At 32.9% G+C, this 14,025-nt stretch overlaps 1 protein-coding gene across 1 annotated transcript in view; it reads left to right on the plus strand.

The window, feature by feature from the left end:
• Positions 1-14,025, plus strand: part of LOC127153371 (NLR family CARD domain-containing protein 3) — a 269,389-nt gene that overhangs the window by 19,924 nt on the left and 235,440 nt on the right. The window lies entirely within an intron of this gene.

Below are 14,025 nucleotides of genomic sequence, written 5' to 3' on the forward strand. Positions count from 1 at the left end.
CTATTTTATTTTGTATTAAGTTATTCATGTGTCTGTTTGTTGGTAATGTACAGGTATCCAGTATATTGTCTTTGTTCTGTGGATGGAGTCTCTCGTTCATCAGTCCAGACCAACTAAACATTTTTAGCAGTTAACAGCATTTGTGTCTTTCACTCTGCTCTAGATAGTCGAATGCACTTTGTGTTTTTCACCACATTTACATTTGCATGTAAATATAGTTATACAGTTAAAAACAATTATTTTAAGTATTATTGAAGTAACATAAGCCGATTCTCCTATTTTAGGAATTGTATACATTGAACATAAAACTGCATGAGCGATCATTAGAATTGTTTCAGAAGAAACTGCTGCTCTAGCCAATAAATAAAGACAAAAATGTACCTATTATATGTACACTAAAACATTTCACCCAAAAAGAGTAATTGTGTCTTTATTTACTCTCCCTCATGTTGTTCCAAACATGTGTGGCTTTCTTCTGTAGAAACACTAGAGAAGATATTTTGAGAAATGTCAGTCAGTGTGTCTGACTGGTTGCCAACATTCTTTAAAACATCTTTTATGTTCCACAGACGAATGAAAGTAAGCAATAAACACACAGGTTTAAACTACATGAAGGGAAATAGATTTAGATTGCACCATTCAAAAGATGTCAGAAATTCTATCAGTCTAAGCACTGGAGTTTTCCTCATAAAATATCTTAAACATATCTTTAACAAAGTGTAATCATTGTTTTTAGAAAGTGCTTGATTATTATTTATGATATGGCAGTCTGTGAAATCTGTGACTCACTGAGGGTTTAAAATGTCATGTGACAGTATGAGATCAACAAGTAAACGGATAATAAATCTCTAAGTGCAAGCTCTGAATGTGTAGGTTGTAAGTTTGTAAACATATCTGACATTGATCGTAATAGTACTTTTGGAGGATCTGGTGTTTTCTGTAAAATCCAATTAACCTAATTTTCATAAAGATTACAGTTTATGGTCACATTTAATCCCAAATCAGTCAATAGATCTGCCACTGCAGCTTGACTACAGATTAATGCATCTGTTAAATAAATAAATAAATAAATAAAGTACATTACCTGCTTAAAAAACACAGTGAAGTCATAATATAAAACAGGTTATGAGAAACTTTGAATTTATAATTGTATGTGAATTTACACTCAAATATAATAAATATTGTGATGGAACACATGTAATAAACTCACAGAGCTCAAGTTAAATCAGCGTTATGTTATTGTCGTAATTAAAACACATTAATATGAAATCTGCTTCCCTCCACACAGAATTTAAGATGAAGTCACTGCAGCTTTGCAGCAAAGACAGGACCGAAGGAAAAACAGGAAGTCTAAGTCAAAATATGTCTAAATGTCAACTCTGGGTTTGATCCTGAGCGTATGAACTCTGCACTTTGGCCCCAGAGACATTGGTGTTCTTTTGTAGTAGTAGTATATATATATATATATATATATATATACATATATATATATTTTTTTTTAATTATGTAAAATTCTTTACATTTTCAGGTTGCTTGCTGTCAGCTTGCAAGAATTTATAAATTATTTCAGGATTGAAAACAGTGTAAAATGACTAAATAAAAGTGCTGTGAGCATGACTTCAGCTCTGACTTCCTCTCTTGTCTGTGTGTTTGAGGTTTCATAGTGTTTCACAGGTACTGTTTGAATGATCACAGTATAGATATTCATCTGAATCAAACAAAGAAGATCACACAGCTACACATCTGTGCGTTTGTCAAGTCATTTACTGATTCATTTCATTGAATGAGTAAATGAGGTTTCTTTAGGTTTTCTCTCTTAATAAATGTGTTTTATTTTCTGTCATAGATCTGTTGATGTATTCTCATGTCACAGAGAGTCTAACAAAGATAGCAGTAACTTTAGGAGCTGGTGTGAATATAACCCGTGACCTTGATGTAAAGTAGATTTACTGGTACAAACAGAAATCACCGAATCCTCCGGTGTTCATTGCATACACTTTCTATAGCACATATGAAGGAGCATCTTTAAAGACAAATACTTGGTTAAAAAAATAAATAAATAAATATAAACAGTCATCTGTTTATCAGAAATATCGCCACTGATGAATTAGGAGTTTATTATTGTGTCAAAACTAGTGAACCACAAAAGTTCAGCAATGGCAAAAAAGAATCTACATCACTGGTAAGTTATTTTCATACTTTGATGGTTATTCTTATAATATAGCTTATATGTTTTGTATACACTTACATTGGTGTTTAATATTCTACGTTACATTTGAAAAAAATGCTTTTAATGTTTTAAAAATTGTCATTCTGCCTGCATAAAATTGTTAAATCTGTCTTAAAATTAAATAGTTTAAAATGATCATTATTTACATATTTTGTCCACAAGGATCAGATGGATTTAGTCCCACAACACTGGAAACCATGACTAATTTTTAAAATCATCACATCTGTCCTGATAAATGTTTTTGTGATCTATGCAGTAATAGGTGTGTGTTTTCAGATTAATTTAGTATTTCTGCATAGTAACTGTTTTTACAAACTGGATATACTGATGTAACACAATCAATGCACTCTTACTGTTGTTTGTTGAAACTGTTACAGAAGCTGAAATGGGTTTCTTTGGATTATGATTATATATTTCTTTGATTAAACAGTATTAGCTGCTCTTTGATTCATGAAATTATTTAATTAATCTCAGTGATGTTTAAAATTCACTGCTGTTTCAGGTTTGATAAAGAACTGTGTAAACTCGACTAAAAAACCAGCAGAGATGTGAATGAGCCACAGGTGAGTCATTTATTACATATAAACACATACAACAGTGAAACATAACCATATACACTACTCACAAAATGTTAGGGATATTTGACTTTCGGAGGAAATTTATGTAAAATGTGAAAAGTTTGTTATATCATGAAAGTAAGGTATTTAAGTAGAAGCATGCAATGGTAATTTCTTCATCTTAAACTATTTATTGAAACAAAAGCTAACAGTGGTGGGTATACCAAAACAAAACATGTCAATGTCTCAATAACTTGTCGTGTCCTTGAGCATCAATTTCAGCTTGACAATGACGTCTCATACTATTCACAAGTCGACCTATTGTCTATTGAGACATGGCATTTCACTCTTCTTGAAGGGCTGCCTTCAGGTCATTGAGGTTCTGGGGTGCAGGGTTACACTCTACATGACGACTCAGCTGATACCATAGGATTTCTATGGGATTCAGGTCTGGAGAAAGTACAGGCCACTCGATTTGAGGTTTCCCATTTATGTGTAAACTTAACAATTATAGTTTTAGTATATGGTTATATATATGATCACTAATGTTTAATGACTGTCTCATTGTTTCAGTTTGCTGAAGTTGTTTTGTTGAAGCATCTCAATGGCAGCAGCTCTTGCCAGGCTGTGTGCAGCTTCCCTCTTCTACAGTCAATAACAGATAAAGGAGGTTCAGATGAGAAAAAGTGCTTTAGATTTAAATAATGTTGTTTAAATCAAAGCCTGATGAGTTGAATAAATTGTCTTTGTAAAATAAAGTGTGATTTATGTTGAGCAACCACTAGAGGTCGCTGTTTCTTCTTCTTCTTTTTTTTTTTTTTCAACACAAAATAAAAACACCTTCATCTATACACTCCATCTAGAAGCCTATAAGATCCTGCGACCATGGCATTGTTGGTAGTCCCACACGTTAGGCTTAAGTGTAGAGGGGAGTTTGCATTTGTGGTGGTAGGCCATGACTTTGGATTACCCTGCCTTTAGAGATTAGAACAGCCCTTTCTTTATCTGTCTGGTAGCTGATGTACAGGGGTTGGACAGTGAAACTGAAACACCTGGGTTTAGACCACAATTAGTATGCCGTTTGGCCTCCTTTTGCAGCCAATACAGCATTATTTCATCTTGGGAATGACAAATACAAGTCCTGCACAGTAGCCAGAAGGATTTTGAGCCATTCCTTTCGCAGAACAGTGGCCAGGTCACTATGTGATGTTGGTGTATGAAAACATTTCCTGACTCACTCCTCCAAAACACCTCAAAGTGGCTCAATAATATTCAGATCTGGTGACTGTGCAGGCCATGGGAGATGTTTAACTTTACTTTCATGTTCATCAAATCACTCTTGTCACCAGTCTTGCTGTGTGTATTGGTGCATTATCATCCTAATACACGGCACCACCTTCAGGGTACAATGGTTGAGCTATTGGGTGCACAAAGTCAACCTTCACACTCTGCTCTTATTGGTGGAATGTGCGATCAGTAAAGACTGGCCACCAGGCTGCATAAATATAGCCATGAAACCTCCAACACTATATTGGCCAGTGTTTCAGTTTCATTGTCCAACCCCTGTAAATGTGCTATACAAATAAAATTAACTTGAACTATATTCAGTAAAGATGAAAAATGTGAATAACAAAACCACTGCAACAGAAAGCAGTCTGTTCTTGTTATTTCTTTCTTTCTTTCTTTCCTTACTTATTTATTTAGTGGCCTGGACAGTTGCAGTCTATAAACTTAAGTATCAGGTTTCCATGCTTTAAGACATTCTCTGACACTAAATGTGTAGATGTAGATATACAAAGCAGACAAGCTGCAATGCTGCTGTTTCCATTTGTGGTTTAGACGAGTGTGAGACACATCGATGTATAAAGGTTTTGGAGAAATGCTGCACTCGATTCAAACCTGCACTCGAGACAGAGGTGAGCGACTTTATCATTGTTCATCAAGTGACCAGTGGAACATGTTTCTGGTTTTGGTTTGTGATTCAGTTCAACCACACTGTGTAACCTTGGCAGTCTAGGTGTTTTTATTTAGTTATTTGATGAAAATAAAGTCATAAAATATATATTAGCCTGCATGGGTCATTCTACAGAACTGGTTTGAAGTCAGAGTTGGAAACGCCTTGAATAAAATTAGTCTTTTTTCACATTTTGTACACTGTAAAAAAAAAAAAAAAAAAAAAAAAAAAAAAAAAAAACCTTTAAAGTTGTTTGAACTTAAAACGTATGTGTTTTTGCTGCCTTAAAATTTTAGGTTTACTCAAACTCAAATGTTTTCATGTAGTGCAACTTAACATTTTACGCTGACTAAACTTAAAATTTTAAGGCAGCACGAACACTTGCTTTTTTTTATGTCGAAACTATTTTTATAAGGTGTTTTTTTTTTTTTTTTTTTTTTTTACAGTGTATGTATACAATGTATGTATACAAACTATGTAATATCCATGGTACACATTTATAGTAATTATGTCATTAATTCTCATATTTTATTTTCAGAAAGGTTTGAAATATTTGTCCTCTCCCCAAATGTCTCCCTACACAATAATATACAATTTAATAAGAAAGTTATACTGTTATTAAGATTTTGCTGACATCTATCTTGTACATTTTTTGGCTATTTTATTAAATTTATTTTATTTTCAGAGGTAAATCAATAACAATTACAATCTGAACAATATTTCAAGTGTGATTTATGAGATTTGTTGTATTTTGAATCCTTCATTTATTTTTTATTATTATTATTATTTATTTATTTATTTATTTTTGTAAAAGGCAAAAAGGTTGATCATAATGATTTCAAAGTTAAGGATTCATTAGTTTGAATATAAATTGATCTAAACATTATCATAACATATTAGTTGATAATTCAGTATGCTTTATTTAAAAAAAAAACATCCCATGTTTCATTCATGACAGGACATTTTCAGTATAGTGACAGTAATGGTAGTGACCACATCACATTACAGAATTTTAATCCACATACTAAAATATACAAAAACACAAAAAAAAAATGCACAACTGTACTAAAATTTTGTTAATTTCCCCCAAATAAAGGATTATGTGTTTCCTTTGTCCATATTGAAACAATGATGATATGTTTCAGTCGTGACTGTTACAGCAGTGTCTGGTTTTTTTTTTTTTTTTTGGGGGGGGCGGGGGGGGGTGTTATTCCATAAAACTATGATGTTACCACTGAAACTTCACCAAATGTTTTGGTCGTGACTGTTTGACAATTTTAGATACTTCTGAACCTAGCTCAAAGATGCTAATCAGCACATGGTTAGTTAGCACAGTACTGTTAGCACAGTTAGCACAGTTGTATACATAATAAAAACTAAATGGTATGGAAAAACTGAAACAGAAAGTGTTTATAATTGGTAGTGACATTATTTAAAGTTACACACAGATTTTTCAGACTTTTAAACACGTTTATCTCAAAATGATGAGGGCTATCTACTCACCATGTAGCTATAAAAGAGAGGGACACATGTATATTTCCTGATCATAAATGTAGGAGTGTAGTTAAAATCAGTCTAAGCCAATGGACTAAACCATACAGTCTTACAAGACGCTTTTATTTACATAAAGTTTTATAAAATAAAAAAAAAAAGATACTTTTAGAAGCAACAATGGAATAAAATGCAAAAATTATTACAATATCATTTTCAAAAGTTGAAATGTAAGAGTTGGGATTCGGGACAGCCACCTCCCAACTGAAAGTAAATGATGATTTTAGATATATTAAGCTTACTGATATTTTAAACATTATTTGGTTTTACATGTTTTTTTTTTTTGTTTTTTGTTTTTTGGTTGTAGGACAGATGTTTGGACCAATTCACATATATAAAACATTACATATATAAAACATTACTATAATAATGTAATGAAATATTTTAATTTATATTGTCCATTACTCATGCAAGGCCATTTCCAAACAACCACTTTAGTTTCAACATATCAATATGAAAATAATAATAATAATAATGAATTATCAATGAATCTGACAATGATGCTTAATGTGTGATTGAGTTCATATAAACATAAACTTCTAAACGGTATATTTTTCCAGTGAATAATAGTGGAAATAGTCAGATTCCTATAAGGATATAAGTAAACAGTCTTTTATTGCTGTAAAATGAGTGACAACAAGCCTCATTCTCTCCAGTGCTCTTGATATTACACTGTAAACAATTACTGTAGTTTTTGACATGAAACACCATATACACCCTAGCAAATATTTTAAGAACATTCATGTCTTATATTCACACATAAGGGCTGTTAACTTGACAAATATTTTTACGCAGCTCAGTCCCCGTTAGCAAACTGAAAAAAAAAAAAAAAAAAAAAAAAAAAAAAAACATTGAGGAAAATACAATGATTATCCAGACTTAAAGTAATGAATGTTAGTTATGATATTAATGACTTCATGTCATTTACCTGGTTGGTTTTAGTCTTGAGGCTGATATGTACAGTAACTCGTGTCTGCGGTAGATCAGCATCATGAATGTGTTTTTCCAGCCATTCTGTTTTTCCAGCAGCAAAAACTACAAATGAAAGAAAGAATTAAACATTCTTCAATTATAACAATATATATGGAGACACACATAAAATAAGTTGCAAAACCTTCACCTGCCTGTTGGAGAAAATGTTGATATTTTTACAAATTACCACACTAGTATATTCAAATTTGTTTTATTTTCTCTTAAAGAATAATAACTGACCGATCAGCAGAATGAGCAGAAGTCCGTTGATCAAGGCAGATATGATGGTAATAATCTGCCATTGTGTTTGATTCTGATCAATAAACTCCAGTGCTGTATGATTGTGACACTCAGTTAGTTGAGCTGCTTCTGTAATGAAAGTGTGTGAAATGTTTAAGCAGTAAATGACAAAAGCATGCAGTGATCATCCGTATGTTTTAATCCCTGTAGGAGTAAATAAACTCACCAGTGATGTATATTCTGGTGCTGTTGCTGAGTTTTGGAGGTGTTCCTGTTTTCATACAGTAATAAACTCCTAATTCATCAACAGTCACATTAGTTATAAAAAGACGATGTTTAAACTGCACTGAATATTTCTTTCTGAATGTTTTATTCAGGTAAAAAGGTGATGTTGTGGTTGACATTGATCGTAGAATCAGTGTTGGAGGATCTGGTGTTTTCAGAAAAATCCAATAAACCTCGTTTTCATCAAGATCACAGTTTATGCTCACATTTGATCCCAAATCAGCTAGTAGATCTGACACTGCAGCTTGACAACAGATCAATACATCTATAAGATAAAAATAATAAATAAATAAACATCATAATTAAGATGAGTGGATTAAAACCAATTTGTGGTCATAACATAAAACGATTTATGGCAAACTTTAAAGATTAATAATGTATAATATCAGGTAATAAACTCACAGAGTTGAAGATGAATGAACCTCATGCTTATGTTGTTATTAAAACAGGTCAATATAAAATCTGCTTCCCTCCGCACAGCAGTTTAAACGTAGTCACTCCAGTTCTGAAGCAAAAACGAGAGCAACAAAACAGAGGAAGTCAAATTGACTTCAACAGCTAATGCTCCATCACCACTTCATTCAGCACTTTAAGTTCAGTATGTTTGGTTTGTGTTTTTATGATCTGTGAAACAATTTTAAACATATTAATGTGACAAAAGTTTTTTTTTTTTTTTTTTTCAGAAAATGAGTCAAAAGCAGAGAAATTCACTGAAGGGGCCTGATGTAACACATTTAGCATTAGATTCACAGTTGATTCAGTGACTGTCTTAAAGAACTGGTTTCATTTAATACATAGAATCACATCCTAAAACACAATGATATAAGATAACATTTTGTGTGATTTTTTTTTTTTTTTTTCAATACATTTTTAAGGTCCATTATTTGAACAACATATTAACATACAGTAATTGGTAAGTGTAGACTTAAAAATGAATGTATGGTTTTTATAATATCATAAACGTCTAATATCTGTGTCATCTTTTCTCTTTCAGTTTGCTTAAGTCATGTTGTTGAAGCATCTCAATGGCAGCAGCTCTTGTCAGACCGTTTAGAGCTTCTCAGTCAGTAAAAGATGAAGGAGGTTCAGAAGAGAAAGAAAACTGCTTTAGATATTAATAAATAATGTTAAATTTCAGTTCATTTGTGCTTTGAAAACTTTATAACCTAAATAAATTGTCTTTGTAAAATAAAGCTTTTTTTTGGCCCTTGAATCTGATTGGTTGAGCTGCGTTTATGTGTTTGCAGTAAAGATTTCATCTCCATCTCGATACAATGTCCGTGTTTTATGTTGTCTTTTTGATTTTACTTTCACTTTGTTTTTTTCCATGAGACCTAGTTTTCAGTACTCCAGTAAAAGCATTTGTTTTCTTGTTTAAAACACTCATTGAGAAAATGTCAGATTACTATATTTAACACTGACAGCTAACTTCAGTATGAAGTGTGAAGGTGATTTCCATGCATTAAAATACTCTCTGATAATATGTAGATATACAGACAAAGCAGACAAACTGCAATGCTGGTTTATTTGAGGTTTAGACATTGTATAAAGGTTTTGGAGAAAAGCTGCACTCGGTTCAAACCTGCACTCGAGACAAAGGTGAGCGACTCTGTTTGTCATTGTTTGTCAAGTGACCAGTGGAACATGTTTCTGGTTTTGGTTTGTAATTCAATTTAATCACACTGTGTAGCCTTGGCAGTGTTTTTATTTCGTTTTTTTAATGAAAACAAAAAGTCATAAAATATATATTATAAATAAAACATTTTTAAAATAATATAATAAATTGTTATAATAAAAAAAAATAAAATTTTAACTTAACTTAACTGAACTTAAAATTTTAAGGCAGCAGGGTAACAAATTATTTTAAGCTGACTCAACAAATTGTGGTTTTTTTTTTTTTTTTTTTACAATGCAGAGACAGTGGTGTTAACCTTTTTGTTAGAAGAGTGCAAGAATTTCTGTATTATTTCAGAATTGAAAATGATGTAAAATGACTAACTAAAAGTGCTGTGAGCATAAGTTCAGCTCTGACTTCCTCTCTTGTCTCTGTGTTTGAGGTTTCATAGTGTTTCCGCTCACAGTACGAGATGTTTGACTGATCACAGTACAGAAAATATTCATCTGGATCAGACAATGAAGATCATACAGCTTTACATCTGTGAGTTTATCACTTTAGATTTGATTTATTAAATTGGTTTTCTTTTGATTTTATATCTTAGTAAACGTGTTTTATTTCTCTCATAGATATGTTGATGTGGTTTCAAGTCACAGAGAGTCTAACAAACATTGCAGTAACTTTAGGAGTTGATGTGAATATAACCTGTGAACTTGATATAGAGGAGATTTACTGGTACAAACAGAAATCACCAGATCCTCCAGTGTTCATTTTACGCACTTATGATAGCACATATCAAAGTAGCAAGTTAACACACAAATACTCAGTGAAAACTAACAGCAGTCTGTTCATCAGAAATATCACTATTGATGAATTAGGGGTTTATTATTGTGTGAAAACCAGTAAACCACTAAAATTCAGCAATGGCACCAAAATCTATATCATTGGTAAGAAAGTTTTTTTTTTCATACTTTCATGCTAAATGTTGTCATTTAAAACGACTTTGATTTGTATTTATTTTTTTATACTACATTACATATTTTGATCGTTTTATTGTTCTGACTTAACATACATTTAACATTTTTAGACTCTGTCCAGAAGAATCAGACTTCAGGATCAGAGTCAAATGATGCTCCACGACACCAGAAATCATGGATAAATCTGACCATCATCATCACATCTGCCCTGATCACTGCTGCTGTCACCATTGCTGTAATAGGTATCGGCTAAACTTTAGATTATAATTCAGCATATTGTTTTATTTTATTGAACAGGTTCTATGTTTTGTTGTTGTTGTTTGTTTCCTGAAAAGGATTTCTTTATAATATATTGATATGTGTATGTATTCTTTGGTCAAAGAGTTTTACCTGTACATTTAATTCACTGTTGTTTCAGGTTTGATAAAGAGCTGCACAAACTCAAGCAGAGGATGTAAAGAAAGTATTGAGGGTGACGTGAATAAACTGCAGGTGAGAACAGACATTTAATACATAGAAACATTGTTTTCACCATCATCGCACGTTCAGTGTTGTTTCTTTAAATTGCAGTCATAAACTAGTGTTTCAGATTATGTGAAAATAATCCATAATTAACATTTAAAAAGTAACGTAAGATAACAATTGCAGCTGAACGTTAATAGGTGCTCATGTGGTCATATATTGTCTGTCTCTCATAATTTCTCTTTCAGTTTGCTGAAGTCATTTTGTTGAAGCATCTCAATGGCAGCAGCTCTTGTCAGACCGTGTGCAGCTTCTCTCTTCTACAGTCAATAACAGATGAAGGAAGTTCAGAAGAGAAAGAAAAATGCTTTAGTTTTAAGTAAACAATGTTGTTAAATATCAGTTAACTTGTGTTTTGAAAACCTGACGCTGTGAATTAATTTTTTTTTTGTTGTTGTTGAACAACCACTCGAGGTCGCTGTTTTTTCACTCAATAAGAATAAATAAAGTTAAGACGAGACTCAAGACTGATAAACATTTATACAAACACTACATTCAAAAAATGTCAGGTGTGGATATATTTAACAATCTATAAAGGTCAGTATCAGGTGTGAAGGTGATTTCCATGCATTAAAACACTCTCTGACCCCAAATATGTAGATATACAGACAAAGCAGACAAACTGCAATGCTGCTTTATTTGAGGTTTAGACATTGATAAAAGTTTTTGAGAACCGCTGCACTCGGTTCAAACCTGCACTCGAGACAAGGGTGAGCGACTCTGTTTGTCACTGTTTGTCAAGTGACCAGTGAAACATGTTTCTGGTTTTGGTTTGTGATTCAGTTTAACCACACTGCGTAGCATTGGTAGTCTTGGTGTTTTTATTTAGTTATGTGATGAATACAAAAGGTCATAAAATATATGTTATAATAAAATATTTACATGCTATATGCAAAAAATAATAATAATAATAATAAAACAGCTACATATCAATATGAACAAAACATAATTTATTAGTGAATCTAACAATGATGCTTAATGTGTAATTGAGTTCAAACTGGCATAAACTGCATAGTTTTCCAGTCAATAACAGTGAAAATAACCAACTTTAAGGTGTGTGCCCATAAAGAAACAGACTTTATAATCAATTCCTTAACTATTTTTATTGTTGCAGACATGTTGAGACAACAAGTCCCATTCTCTCCAGTACTCCTGATATTACACTGTAAAACAATTACTGCAGTTATTGACAATAAACACAATATAAACCATAATCCATATTTGTGACCCTGGAACACAAAACCAGTCATAAGGGTCATTTTTTATTTTTTAATTGAGATTTATACATAATCTGAAAGCTGAATAGATAAGCTTTCCATTGATGTATGGTTTGTTAGGATAGGACAATATTGTCGAGATACAACTGTCTGAAAATCTGGAATCTGAGGGTGCAAAAAAATCCAAATATTGAGAAAATTGCCTTTAAAGTTGTCTAAATAAAGTTCTTAACAATGTGTATTACTAATCAATTAAGTTTTGATATATTTACAGTAGGAACTTTACAAAATATCTTCATGGAACATGATCTTTACTTAACTTCCCAATAATTTTTGCCATAAAAGAAAGATCAATAATTTTGACCCATACAATGTATTTTTGGCTATTGCTACAAATATACCCCAGCGACTTAAGACTGGTTAAACTGCACTGAATATTTCTTTCTGTATGTTTTATTATAGTAAAAGGGTGATGTTGTAGTTGACAATGATTGTAGAATCACTGTTGGAGGATCTGGCATTTTCAGTAAAATCCAATAAACCTCATTTTCATCAAGATCACAGTTTATGCTCACATTTGATCCCAGAACAATTAGTAGATCTGCAACTGCAGCTTGACAACATATTAATACATCTATAAGATAAGAAATAAATGAACAAACATGCATTATAATTAAAATTACTCGCATAGAACCCTTGTGAATTGTAGTTTCAAGAATAATAATTATATAAACTCACAGAGCTGAAGCTGAATGATCCTCATGTTGCTGTCACAATTAACCGTGTGCAGCTTCTCTCTCCTACAGTCAATAACAGATGAAGGAGGTTCAGAAGAGAAAGCAAACTGCTTTAGATTTAAATAAACAATGTTGTTAATGTCAGTTCAGTCCTTCTTAGAAAACATGTTGGCTTTAACTGCATTTGAGATAAAAAAAAAAAAAAGTCTTAGAAACTGCAATGTGTTGCAGTGTTAAACCTCCACTCTAGTCATTGGCTGTTAAGTGACCAAAACAGTGGAACATGTTTCTGGGCTTGATTTAGCACTCCAGCCGAGTTTAACCACATGATGTAGCCTTTGCTAAAAACAAAAAGTCATAAAATAAAACGAAGTAGAACAGTAATGGTAAAACTGTGTTACTAAAATTCATGTTTCATGGTATTGAAGAAATCATGGTACAGGCCTATTTAAGCTGACAATTAAGTTCAAATACACATGATAATATTGTGGTGCTTTTTGGTACTTTATGTTTTATGTGATGTAAATTGTAAAGAGTGTCGGTGACTCTTGAAACACAGTTATAAAAACGTAAAGCTTTAATGCCCATGGAGTCGTAGTGTCAGTGACATCACAGTGACCCGCGTTCTAAAGATTCGCGCCTTCAGTCTCCTGAGTGGAATTCTGTCTCTCGTTCAGTCAGTGTGTTTGTAACTGAAGGGCGGAAAGGTAAGTTCAATACCGACGGTTGAGTGAAGTTTCTTCGTGAAGCTTCATTCGGCGAGTCTGTGATTAGGACTTAGCGGGTTGCGTACGCTAAACGCAATTCCCCCGAAGGACTTGACGTGTATGTTGCTTCGTGGCACAACAGAAACATTTTACCGGCACGGACTGGCACCCGGTTTACTCGTGCAAGCCCTGGGGTGAAGCTCCAGCGCACGCTTTGACTGGGTGCAAGGCTGGCGCTGAGGACCCCCAGGTAAACATGGGAAGCCGGCCCCCTCGAGGAGGGATAAAGCATTTCGTTTTGCCGGGGGGTGCACTTTTTATAATCTGACAAACCGACATTCACCGACATTCACCAAAACAGCAAAACAGTACCAATCCGTAATGTAAATGAAATAAACGTGCTAGAATTCAAATAGTTCTATATTAAATCACAAAACCAAAATAAGACTGTTCAACCTAGA

This window comes from Labeo rohita, chromosome 22, assembly GCF_022985175.1.
Source record: "Labeo rohita strain BAU-BD-2019 chromosome 22, IGBB_LRoh.1.0, whole genome shotgun sequence".
NCBI classification, from domain to species: Eukaryota; Metazoa; Chordata; class Actinopteri; order Cypriniformes; family Cyprinidae; genus Labeo; species Labeo rohita.